Below are 13,340 nucleotides of genomic sequence, written 5' to 3' on the forward strand. Positions count from 1 at the left end.
GTGTAAAATGCCAAAAAATTGGGACTAAACTGAATTAGATCTCTATCACAAAATATCCCTTTAATCTTGGCTCAGACTCCATCTGTGTACAATGTGGGAAGAGCACGAATGTCTTCAAATTTTCCAGGTCTAGCAGGTTTTGTTGTTGTCTGCACTTAAGAAGAATCACATCTCTCTCCTAATGTTAGATCAAGTTGTAGATATAAGATGGGCTATATTCCTAAGTCACACATTCAATTATATTAATCACCAGCTTTTCTCCTTGGGCTTGCTGGGAAGTGAATGTGAACTTTTATTGGTTTGAATTTTTTTTTAATTTGCCATCTTTGAGAATGATCAAACCTTCCTGTTCACATACAACTGTATCCCAAAAGGTAGGCATATCATTACATATACAGCTTCACAGTAATGAATGTTTGGGCAAACAATTAGCTGTAATGTATTTAGCAATAAATGAAGTGAGCCCTGCCCCAACCATGTCCTCTGCTCCACATAAAGACTGTGTGCCCTTATCAGTCCTCCAACTTTAGATTAAAAGGCACACAGAGAAACATGTATTATTCAGTCCTGGGTCACTCTTACACAGTCTTCTGATTTATTTCTTCTGAATTGCCCTCACAGCATTTTCAGTTGATAGAAAAATATTCATATCCTTTAATCATATCCTTGAACTATGTACCAAGATAGGTTGCCAAGGTTTCACTCGTCTTTTGTCAGTCTCTTCTAGAAGCAATTCAGAGGGCTCTCACCCTCACACAGAGAAAACTATGGTGAGAGAATCCCACAGAAAGCACTGTCTGGCAGAGAGAATAATAGGATTTAGAATAGAGAATACCAGGGTTTTAAAAATAGAGTTAGAAAAGAAACCACCAAATTCCTACTGAGCATCTCCCTCAGTTGCTGGAGCAGCCATCTTTGAGCACATCAGTTTGTTTCTTTTCTCTTCTGGGTTTTCTCCAAGTTGCATAACTGGCTACCCTGTTTCTACCCATCACTAATCAAGATTCAAGTAGCATAGTAAAAACTCAGTGCCTTCACAATCCAAATCCCCAGACTGCATGCATTTGCGGCGAGTCTCCAAAGAAGTGTGATCAAGGCTTGTATCTTCTCTACAAAGCACTTCTGTAGTAGACCTGGCTCACACTCCACCTCCCTTCACAACCACTGCAGGGAGAGCATGTGGCGATCTGCACAGAAGGAGCATGCTTTCGACACATGCTAAGACAGAAGAGCCCTCCCTGTGTTACAGTCTGCCCCTTCCCACCCTCAAATATAAATCGCTCACTACACATGCAGCTAAAATATGGAGAATTTAGAGTGGCCCAACAACACCTACTAAAAAAATATAATTTGCAACACCTTAATAAATAATTTTCATAAGTAAAATAATCTTACTTGTACACATAGACATAGCAGAATAAAAAATGTCCCTAAAAGCAAAATATTCTTAGTAGTAATACAGGCTTTTGACAGCTATCGAACACATAAGATTTATTGAGAACAGAGGTGGGGGGAGGGGAGAAACTTTTCAGCTTTAATATCCTAAGTCAGCAATGAGCTATGTTTCCCAGGGGCCCTTGTACTCAATGGTTACTTGTGGGTTCTTTTTTCATTCAAAATGAAAATAGCTTTATTGAGTACCAAGGTAATTTATGTTCTCATGACTTCGATTACCTTACCTATATTATGGACTATAAAAGTATCCAGGGGAAAAACTAGCACTGCTTTTTAGCCACTAAAACATTGATATTTAGACGTATTTGAAAAATAGCTTCATAAGAGCGTCTTGAAATTAATTTTTACCACCTTTACTGATTATCTAAGTACAAAAGTAATATACGCTTATTGTCAAAAACTCAAACATTTCAGAAATATATAAAGAATGAAGGGTAAGGTTCTCTCTATCTTGCTCCCAAAAGATAACTGTTTGGTCTTTATCCTTCCAGAATTTTAAATATATCTTAATTTTTAAAAATGTAGACACACCACATATTCTAGTCAATAAATTGCTACATATCTTCAAAATATTTTTGTATTAATTACATATATTTCACTTCATTAATTTCAATGGCTGTGTAGTATTTCATTATTTAGATGAAACATTATTAAACTGATCACCCTCTGATGGACATTTAGGATGTTATCAACTTTTTACTATCACACATAATAATGCAATAAACATACTGTACACAATTCTGATAATTTATCTTAATACTGATACCTCTGAACATGTCTGGAGGGGAGGGACTAAGAAGTCTCCTGGGTTCATCCCAAGTGAACTGCAATTTGAGACCCACTATTTATGGTTCTAGGATGATGGCCAGAGGAAGAAATAATTAAAACTACAGGAGGCTGTGTCACTCTTGTCTTCTCACCAGCCTCCATGCAGTCACATATCCTGTAAGTTCCCCAGGTTCAAGAAGAGCACACAGTCGCATCAACAGTTTTTACAATATGGAGCCGAGGTACCCTGGGCAGTGACAGCAGGCTCAGCAACACTGCAGGGCACCAGTGCAGGGACTGCAGGATGCTCTGGTGAGGAGTCAGAGAACTCCTTAGGAACCTTTGCTGCAGCCTGGGAATCCACAACTGGGATAAGACGAGAAGCACAGAAATGGCTATGGATGCTACTGTGGTTCTATTAATTCTACCTGAGTCTACACTGATGAGGCAGACAGGAAAGCCAGGCTGCAGATCTAACTGGATACTTCAAAACAGTGTCAAATATAAACTTTATACTGAAGTTACTGTTGTTTTCAATGCAGCTTATAATATGTCTAATGTGCACAAACTGGAGCATGCTGTTAAAATTTAAAAATAATAATAGTATGAGGGCAAATGTGAGAATGGTCCCATGGAATTATTAGAACGTCACTTTTTAAATACAAACACACATAAGTGCACAATGGGAGAAATAAAAATGTTTTACTTAATTCTACTAAGAAATATTTAAATGAGTATATTTAAAACAAGCTAGTCAAAGCTTGAAGTGATAAAGTGGGTCACCTTCTGTATGCATTGACAAAAAGCATGGCTGTCCTTGCTGCAGAGGCTCCTGTGCCACATGACTCAGCGGGGTGATTTAAAGCAAAGAACAAACATCTCATATTTCTCTTAGAAAAGTCCATCCCTCATGATCACTATTTATCTTAGGTAATCTGCATATTTTAGAACCTGCACACTGGAGGCAACTGCCTCTAAAACACCCAGCAGGTGCTTTGTTTCTCCCCCAAAGGCCAACCTTGAACTTCAAGCTCCAATCAGTCAGCAACTTTAGGAGCAGTAATGAGGAGGAAAGGGAGTGACCTAAAAGTAGGAGACCTGAGGCTAGTTCTTTAGAAGTCCCTGATGCTCAAAGGTCTAGGTTTACTAGGTGGTTGTAATCAGGTGAGGACAGTAATGGTGCAGTGCAATGGATATTGAATTTGGTTCAGTCAATTCTAAGCCCTATTAGGGGAAAATCACAAGTTCTTGGAGTGATGAAAAGCCTGGGATCATTAGGAAGACTATATAATGCTTCCAGTGCATGGGCTACGTACTGGTTACCAGGACCAGCGACATAACTGGCAGAGCTCAATGCAAAAGAAAACCACCTGGCCTTGTTCCATGAATTTCCAGCCACAATGGCAGAATATAAATCAAACAAAGGGTCCTTCTAAATGTGAGGTTCTATGTGACTGCACAGTGACAAAAGCCTATGAAGCCAGCCCCAGGTGCTACCATTCTGCAGATGGGTACTCCCTGAGAACTGCCTAGTGAATCTCCAGAGCACCCTGTATTTGGTAAATGTTCAGGAAACATCTCACTGCTTACAAGACTGCATTATAATAAAAAGGAAGCAGGATTTCATACATTAAACAGCAATCCTTTCATTTCATAAGACAAACATTGAAAGAAAAGAAAAGACACTTTTTAAAGTACAGGGTCTACAAGGTAATATGCTAAGCAATTTATGCATATTTTCTTATTTAATCTTCATATACAATCCTAAAAAGTACATATTAAAATCATCTTTTGGCCCTGGCCAGTTAGCTCAGTTGGCTAAGAGCATCGTCCCGAAACAACAAGGTTGTAGGTTCGATTCCAGTCAGGGCATACACAAGAAGCAACCAAAAAATGCACGACTGAGTGGAACAACAAATGCTTCCCTTCCCCCTCCCTTCTCTCTCCCTTCTTCTGCCTTTTTAAAATTCAATAAAAAAATTAAGCCTGGCCAGTAGCTCGGTTGGTTGGAGCATCATTCCCAGAGCGAGGAGGTTGTCAGTTCGATCCTGGGTGAGGGCACAGACAGGAGCAGCTGGATGTTCCTATTTCTCTCTCTTTTTGCCTCTATAAAAACAAAATCATCTTTTCACAGCTGAAAAATTAACGTTCAGAGAAGTTAAGGAACTTGTCCATTTTCCCCAAACAGCTCAATTCATCTAATATTTACTGAGTTCCTGCTATATTCCAGATACCTTTTTAGACACTAGGGACAAACAAGCAAAACAAAACAACAACCTATCATTAATCCCATCCTTGGCCTCTTGGAGTACAGTATATAGAATTTAGTCAGGAGAGATAAACATAAAAAAAATGAAAGACTCTCATTAAAAATATAAAAAAGGAAATGGTAAAATTAATGAGCTTTAGAAACAGTTGCCAGATTCAGCAAGTAAGAATACAAACTTCCCAGATAAACTTAAACTTCATATAAACAACAAATAATGTTTTAAAATAAGTGTGCAATATCTGAGATATATTTATATTTAAAAAAAAATGTTTGTTGTTCATCTGAATTCAAATTTAACTGAGTATCCTGTTTTTCTCTGACAAGCTTACTTAAAAGGTTTGAGAGGCTTCCCCAGAAAGGGAATATTATCCTTAAATCTGAAGAACATACAAGTTAATATGGTGAAGGTAGGTTGGAGCAGGTGATATAGTTGCCATAGCAGGAAAAGGCTGACGTTTGAAGGTTGCTAGAATGGGAAAGGTTTGGCTATGCTAAATGAGGTTATGGAAGTGCGCAGGGGACATACTATCCAGAGCCTTGCAGGCCTTAAAGGTTTTCAGTCTTTATTCTACCAGCCTGACAGCCATACACGATGTTCCCTCTCCTATGCTCTCCCTTCTTTGATATCTTCTGCACAACTATCTCTACAGAGTCCTTCCCAATCACTTGCCTCATTCTGACTCTTACCAAAGAATTTAGCCATCTTTACATCTTTCTTGCCAACTAAAGTGTGACTTCTCTAAAGTTTTCAAGTAGATAATATTGAAAAGAACATAGCTTAGAAAGTCCATGTGTTCTGGGTCTCTAGCACATGGCCTACTTCAAGGGCTCCTGCAAGTGTGACCCCCTAATGATGACATCTAACCACTTCACTTGGAAGAATCTGATAAACAGCATATTCTGGGCCTACCCACAAAGCCATTCATTTAGAATGTCTTCGATAGGGCTCAGAAATCCCCATTTTAACAAGCTTATCAGGAAGGTATGAAATACATAACTATTTGAGAAGCACTGGTCTATTTAGTTATTCTAGGATTTTCAAATAGTGGCAAATGACAAGGGAAGCATTTGTTCTAATTTGTCATAAATCTCACTGTACTCTTGAATTGTACAAGGGCTCAAGTGCTATGAGAAGATAGAAGCCCATCAATATAGTTCTTAATGTCTGGTCTTAATCATTTGTATTACATACTGCCCATGGGAAAAGATATAGCAGGCATAGTGTGCATTAGGTGGTCAACAGAAAACATTTCAATGTTGTCACGTTAAATTGATCTAAATATCTGCTCTACATTAAATTGAGACTATTTTTCAAATCTGACCTTTTAAAAGTGTTTTAATTAATGTTCCCAAAGGCATAATACAAAATCTAACAGACCATGTCCATTACAGAAAGAGTCCATACCTCCATGTAAATTTTTAATATGAGTTAATCAAAATCACTTCCTATTTTCCACTCATAAGCAAAATTTGAATTTAAAACATAACTCATCATATATTTCAGCATTTCATGGAGGGAAAGAACATTAGGACAAGAAAGGACCAAACTACCCAAATCCACTCCTCTTCATTTATTTTATTTTGTTCAATTCTTCCCAACAGGAAGTATGTAATTACTACTGACTGTCCCTAAAAGGGTTATCCAGGATAAAACTAAATAAATGGTGTCTCTGTATCTCATTAAGACATAGTATTTCCAGAAAAAATTAAAATAGTAATTTTCCCCCATCGATACTCTCAGCTGTCTCAAATAAACATTTTACACTGCTTGTTCAATAGGGCTGGAATTGAAAAAGCAAAGCAAAACAATTTAGCAATGCTGTACCAAAACTGCACTCCACTGGGAGCTGCCTCCTCTAGGTTTACAAACAGACTTTTTCAAAATGATACCTTTGTGTGAAATTACTTAGCCATGATATACATGTTCTAAAGCATGGGTCGGACAGTTTTAGCAATATAGAAGAATGAAGCACAGTGGTCAATCAGGTTCTCCCCCGATCCAGCCTCATACAATAAAAAGGGCATTGTAGGGTCACTATTCACAGAAATAGATCTTTATGTATGGATAACACGAGTAACAACATAGTGAACTGGTTAGGAAGGCATTTTGACAAATCAGATGTTTTTATTTATTAAATATGTCAATAAGCTCCATGTAAACAACAAGCTCTTACCTCAGAGTAAGAGTGACTATTCCTAATTATAGAAAATGGATTTTCTGGTACTTGCGGTCATGTGATATGCTGCACATTATGATGGCCTTTGCGATAATATCCTTGAAGGCAGAAACTGCATCCTGCTCTCCGAGGCACCTTCTACACTTAAGAGATATTATGGAGTTAATAATGAGTAGGATTTTCCTCTAAAGGCTCCTCGCTAGTCTGCTGTTCAGACCAGAGAAGCTACTTTTACTGTCACTAGGTCATCAAAAATAAATTTGATTTCTCTTCTACCTCACCAAAACATTCAGATGTAATCCAGAGCTTTTGCTTTTTTTCTTTCTTTTTTCCTTCCCTTCTCCAGACAGCAGCTAATGACATTTTATTTTATATTTGACTGTTAGGAAAAGTCTATTGTCTACATTTGCTGAGGCTGAAGACCAAATTTCATTAAAGGAACAGTGCTGGGGCAAGTCTCCAGAATTTTTTAAGAGATAAAATTGTTTTCTTTTCCCTTTAAGGGACTTTATTTCATAATATTTTTCATTCATAAAGATTCTGCACGTTCCAAGTTCTCTGAGACCTTCTCTTTTGTCCTCAAAACATCTCTGAAATAAGAGCTAGTCTGAGCTATTTTTCAGTTCTCAGATGTGCAGCATGAACCTGAGAGGGTAAGTCACTTGTCCAAGGTGACATAACATAATACTCGGGAAAGTGGGAACTGGGATCTTTGTCTCTAGGCTCTGTGACAATCGCTTTTTTTTCCTTGCCCCATTCTCCCCCCTCTCCCCTTCATTCCTGTCACCACGCATACTGCAGATTTGGTCTCAGTAAAGCAAGTAGAAAATCTTTTGCCATTAAGTTTTCAGAAAGTGGGGTCTTTAAAAAAATAATTATAGTAATAACATTAATAATAGATAGAATGAAACGTGGATTGGGCTTATATTTCCTACCAGGGAATGGATTCGTAGTACTGTTTTTAACGCACATTTTTACATGGTAAAGAAAGAATGAGGTACAATGTTTTGTAAGCCGTTCTCAGTTCCTCTTAGAGGCCAGGCCCCCTGACAAAACTCCTAAGAAATGGTGAAGGAATGGGTCAGCTTTACTGCATCCCATGAGCCTCAACCTCGAAGCCTTCACAGGAAAACTTGGGGCGAGCACGAGGGATTTCGGAACTCGCCACTGCAAATGAGTGAACGCTTAGTTGATTAAATAAAGCCAAATTCTCCTCCAGGATTGAGAATAGGAATTAATTAAAATAACTTTCTCGCATTGTCAGTCAGCTAAGTAGTCAGGAAGGAGGTCCAGCGAGAGAGGAGCCCAACAGGTTCTCGTCCTGGCCCCATCTCTCCGGGGCCCTGGGGCGCGCCCGGCCCCTGGGGCGCCTTCCTGGCACTGCGGCGCACTGCGGAGCTTTCCAGGCCGCCCGCGTCGCCGTGGCGGCCCCGCCGCAGTCAGTCCTCCCCTGCCTTCCCGCGGAGTCCCCGCAGCGTTCAGCCGGGCATCCTTCACGGGAAAGCGTCTGACGCACACACAGGCGCTCTCAGACGGAGACTCCGCCACCCTCGCCTCCCAGCGCCGCTCGCCCCCGTGGGTCTTCATTTGCATCATTCGCACACGTAGCGGGTGACGTGAGCGCCCCCGGCTCGGGCCACCCAGGCGGCACCTCTGTGACTCAGCCCCACTCCTTCCGCCCCCGCGTGCCGGGTGCTGAGTCCCCGCATGCCCACAGAAACGATCCGGGGGTGTATCTGTGGTGGGTGCCCACCGCCCATGCCAAGTTCATCACCGTATACCGCAGTCCTCGTGGGCCTGGCTAGGGCCGTTTCCCACAACACGCTGGAGAAAAGTCTCCCCAGTTCCAGAGCCCAGGCTGAGGGGAAAGAGCCTTCTAAGAGACAGGGCCAGTGGATTGGGTGATAGCCCCACAGCCCTCAACACAGACTGAAATGATCTCGGCAGTTTGTTTACAGGTGATGGTCCTTCTCCCCTACGGCACCTCACGCCAACCCTTCTCTGGAGCCGCATCTGGGGCACAGTGGGTGCTCGGTGGGGTTCTGCTACACGTAGGCGCAGTGTAGTGAAGTGCAGGCGCCTACAGACACAGCCTGTGGTTTCCCTCTCTCCATCCCTCCCTTGTTCTCGTGTAGTAGACACTAGAAATGAGTATCGGAGACTAAGTGGAATAGTTTTAAATCTCGTGCGTGTGTGTGTGTGTGTGTGTGTGTGTGTGTGTTTAGGCTCCGGCAGCGCCCACTGCAGCGGCCTCTGCTCTCCCGCCACCCTCACGTCTGCAGAGGGATCCCCGTCTAAAAGTTGAGCCCAGGGCTTGAATGGAGGTACTGGACAGACATCCGGCCAGGGCTCAGAGCTGGTTGTTTGGAATCAACCTCCCCCTGCCCGTCGAACCAGACAAGCGGAGCATCATGTAGGTCCCCGCAGAAGGAGGGCGCGGCCCCCGCATCCCCGCTGCTGCCCACCCGCCTCCCCCGGGAATCCGAGATAAAGTCAGCCCACATTCCCTGACCGATTCCGGGCAACTGAGGGTCAATCCACCTGCGTCACGCCCCAGCAAAGGCGTCTGGCCCGGCAGCACCTGGAGCAGGCAAACGCTTCCCCCAGGGCAGGTGGGGCAAAGTTGCGCTTCTACAAGGCTACAAAAAGTTCCCCAGGCTGCAGCCCCTGGCCGCTGGGCCGGAAGGAAAATTAATCTGCGGCGGGAAATCCCGCCACGGCTGTCAGGGTCCCTCACTCACCACTCCAGCCTCCGGGGACCCCCTGCCTTGGGTGCTGTCAGCGCTGCAGCCGCCGCCGCGCGGGCTTTGCTCCAGCTCGCTCCCCCGGGCCGCCTCCGTCTGCCACTCTCTCCCGCAGCGAAAGGAGTGGTGACTCCTCCGAGCGTGTCAACGACGAGAGGAGGGGCGGGAAAGCGGTTCCAGGCTTGAATGCTGCGCTCCTCCTCCTCCTCCTCCTGCGCCTCCTTCCCGGGTGCTGCAGTGCCGGGCGGTGGCGTGGCTGGAGTACTCGACTGGCGCAGGGCGGGAGTCGCAGCGCGCGGGGGAGGCGGGAGCCGCGCACGCCTCTGTTGCCGGCGGGCTGGAACACTCCGGGAAGTCAAGGTGCAGAGATGCCGCTGCGCCGCGGGGCCACCTTTAAGTGGCAGATACTTTCGGAGAAGTCAGGGGTCTGAGTCCGAGGTAGAGTTAAGGGGCATCGGTCCTTAATTACTCACTGAGTGTGACTGCGTTGCGCGTGCTGCACTTGGCTGGTGCCAGAGGAAAGAGAGTTTGCTTCCTATTTCTGGGCCTGGGACCGACCTGTTAGCTTTGACTCGGCTTCCAGGAAGTTATCCGGCAGGGCTAGATTGACCATCCCCCTCCTCTCCCTCCATACCTCCACCCTGACAGACAGGAGGAAACTTTGCCGGATGTCTGGGTAGAGAGCTGGACGCACAGGCAGATATTGGAAGCGGCCCTTTAGAAAAACCAACTGAACATTGAAAGGAGGAAATAAAGAGGAATTTTGCTTGCATTCCCAGAAACATTTCACCCCTTGGTGTGTTGGAGACCCCCAACTCAAGGTTTCCCATTTCAGAGAGGCGGGGCCTGGCTGCTCTAGATAACCCTGCCCCCCTGAAGGCCACACCCAAGGCTGGTTTGGCCACCAGCCAGCCGCATAAGAGGGCGTTGCCCTCCGCGGACCTCTGGCCACCGCCCCCTCCTTTCTCGACCCCTATACCCCCACCTTCCGCGCTGCCACCTAGAAACTGGGCTTCCGCAAGTCCCTGACGCTGCTAGATCCGAGCTCACATAGAACCTCTGCCGAGTGGGAAGCAGCCGCGAGGGCAGATGCCTTTCTCATGGTCGCTACTTGAAAGATGGGTGACCCCAAGAGAGAGCGCAGCGCCCTTGCAGGATGCAGGGGGTGGAACTCACACAGCGTCTGTGCGCCAAGGTGTTCTATGTGTGTAAATATGCCTGGATGATTGCATGGCTGGGTGTGTGGATATAAATATAAATATTACCTGTACATGTACCGGGAAGAAAAGGCCCCTCCCACTGTGCATGATACAAAGCGGTGGAGAGGAGAAAATAGAGATAATCCATGGGCTTGTAACTTTCCTGTCTCTCTGGTTCAGGCACTCCAGAATTAAGTGATGATTGTCGTGTCTCACTGAGCCCACACTTGTTACACTAGTCTTTGAAAGCCTGCCTTGGTCTTGTTTTGGTTAAAGGCTTTGCAGTTTGCAACCATGAATGGTGCTGTAAGGTGGTCAGGTGAAATAGTAATTAGGGAACATGTTCATTTGCTTTTCATGGTCCTTCTACATAAATTAATTATTTAAATTAAATAATTACTTAGTCTGAAATTGTATTGTTACCATAAGAAAGAAAATACACCCCATAGGAGTGCCTATAAATCCAACATTGAAAATAAAATTGTGAAATTTAAAAAATCATAACTCTTATCCCGATTGCATACAGTTTGCCTAAATATTAAATATAAAAATTCTGAGCCATCAACTGCACAACGTGCTGGGAATTCATTCAGTTCTCAAGTGGATGCCTTCTGACAACCTCCCCCAAATGTCACAGAATAATAGATTGTTTCTCCAAGTGACCTTTCTCTGTGCTCCCCATGGAATATATTTTTAAAGTGTATAAATTTTTTTCTAGCTGCTGAGTTTTCACGTTTTGATGCATGTGAACATAGTAGCTCCTACAGGAAAATCCCCGATTCTGTTTGAAGAAAATGTCTGATTTAAGACCAGGTTGTGTCACAGAAGGGTGTTTTAATGTTGTGTCTTTGAAGCACAGCAAACAGTTTCTCATGATGATGGTCTGCATAGGTCCTTGGCCTTCCCTCCAGAACTGCTTACTCTTGGGTCCCTAATTCGAGGGCACCCTTTGACCACAGGCCTGTAGGGTCTAGCATTCAGAATAGTTTTCTCCACACGTTCATTATAAGGCTGCCTTCTCTCCTAAAAACACTTGTCTTGTAGGAGTTGATGGATGTTAAAGAGAAGACCTGCCTTGTTCTCACAAAAAATCCCAGTTTTTCTAAAGTCAGTACCCTCTGATAAATCAGAAATGTACTCTTCTGTGAAGTGTCTGCTCATTATGTTAGACAGTAAACCATAAACAACCAAGAGCATCAAAGATCTGTCTTCACACCTGCAAAGTGGTTTCAATAAAAATAATTGCACTAAGTACAGATGCTGTGGTGATTAAATTTGATAACATACGCAAGGAGCACATAGTGGGCATCAAATACATTAGTCTCTCATCCCCTTTCAGTAGCTAGAACAAGGTTTTCCAAAGGCTGTGATATGCAGAGCTAGTCCTATAAGATGCTCCTGCAAGCTCAGAGTAACTTATAGCTTCCATAACAGGGGTCTAGAGAGAGCCTCACACGTGTAGACCAAGGCCACACCTCTCCCATTGTCTCCACCTTCATCACCAAGGGTCAATAGCAAGGCATAGACACCCATCCTCTCATCCCAATACTCACAGTTTCCTCAACACTCTATGTTTTGGGTCTATCAGTGTTAATCTCATTAAACCCTTAATGCCTGTTTATATCAATTATACAAGCAGCCACAGAATCTCAAGTTCATTTCTTACTTCCTATATCCTAATGCTCATAAGGTTCAACACATGCTATATTCTGCCTTTTTCTCCCTATCCAACTACTGAAACCCTTTGAATAGGTCAGTCCACCATTAAAAAATGCCCTAAATGCTCAGCCACTTTTACTAATGGTTCCTTCCCTTTCTGCACTAATGAAAGCCTCCTCCATACAAAGAGGCTGCTCCCTCAGAACACTCTCAAGTGATGCCTATGTATTTCTTCTCCAGCTCTTGTATCACCATGTTTGGAGGTAGGAGAGTGATGTCTTTCTTGTTTCTCATTGCTGCTTTCAGAACATTTTTTTGTTCTTTCTCCCTGATACCTACGGCTTGAAATCTTACCTTACTGGATTATTTCATCTACTCCTTTTAAATGTTGCTGTCATGCTCAGACTTCTTAAGTCACTCTGTACTTCTCCTGACTGCAGTTCACTCCCTAAACATGAATCCTGCCTTAATCCTTGCAAATTTAATGTATGTAGAGATGTTCATTCTAACCAGTACACCCTTAGTCTGGAGTAAGCAAGCCCTGTCCCCCACTCCTCTCCCTTGTACCTGAGTGGGCTTGTGCTTTAGAATGCCTTACTTACAAATGTTAAATCTCTCTCTGGTGGAAGACCTGAAAAAGGCAGCAGAGTAGGCAGATGCACAGACTCCCAGCTCATACCACTGAACTGGATTACAAACTAATTTAGGAACAATCCGCATGAAAAATCAACTCTGGGCTATAAGAACAGCTCTCAAAAAACAAGAGCAAAGAAGAAGCCACAAAAAACCTAGTAGAGAGCGCCTGAATCTCCTCTGCTTACAGAAACAGAGGGGGTGAGGCTCCGAGCCAAGAAGGGATCTCACTCCAAGGAAAAAAAGCAGAAAATACTGCTCACAGACACTTGCCTGGTGACCAGGAAATGAGGTGTGTTGAAAGGGCCGGCTTGTCTTCCAAAAAAAAGGGGGGAGAGAGAGACAGATGGTGAGAGGCAGAGGAATGAAGGGGACAACCTGAGAAGCTGACTCATCCAGTGCTGGAGGCTACCATAGCTGGAGGAGGGGCTGATCC

The 13,340-nt window shown here is 43.7% G+C and overlaps 1 protein-coding gene across 2 annotated transcripts in view; it reads right to left on the reverse strand.

Annotated features, from left to right (window-relative positions):
• SV2C (synaptic vesicle glycoprotein 2C) overlaps positions 1 to 9,544 on the reverse strand; it is a 255,816-nt gene extending 246,272 nt beyond the window's left edge. For both annotated transcript variants that reach the window (XM_066235031.1, XM_066235030.1), the window contains exon 1: positions 9,411 to 9,544. The gene's annotated coding sequence lies outside the window, so the exon portion shown is untranslated. The remainder of the gene's footprint in view (positions 1 to 9,410) is intronic.
• Positions 9,545 to 13,340: the final 3,796 nt, after the last annotated feature.

Source organism: Saccopteryx bilineata, chromosome 6 (assembly GCF_036850765.1).
Source record: "Saccopteryx bilineata isolate mSacBil1 chromosome 6, mSacBil1_pri_phased_curated, whole genome shotgun sequence".
NCBI lineage: Eukaryota > Metazoa > Chordata > Mammalia > Chiroptera > Emballonuridae > Saccopteryx > Saccopteryx bilineata.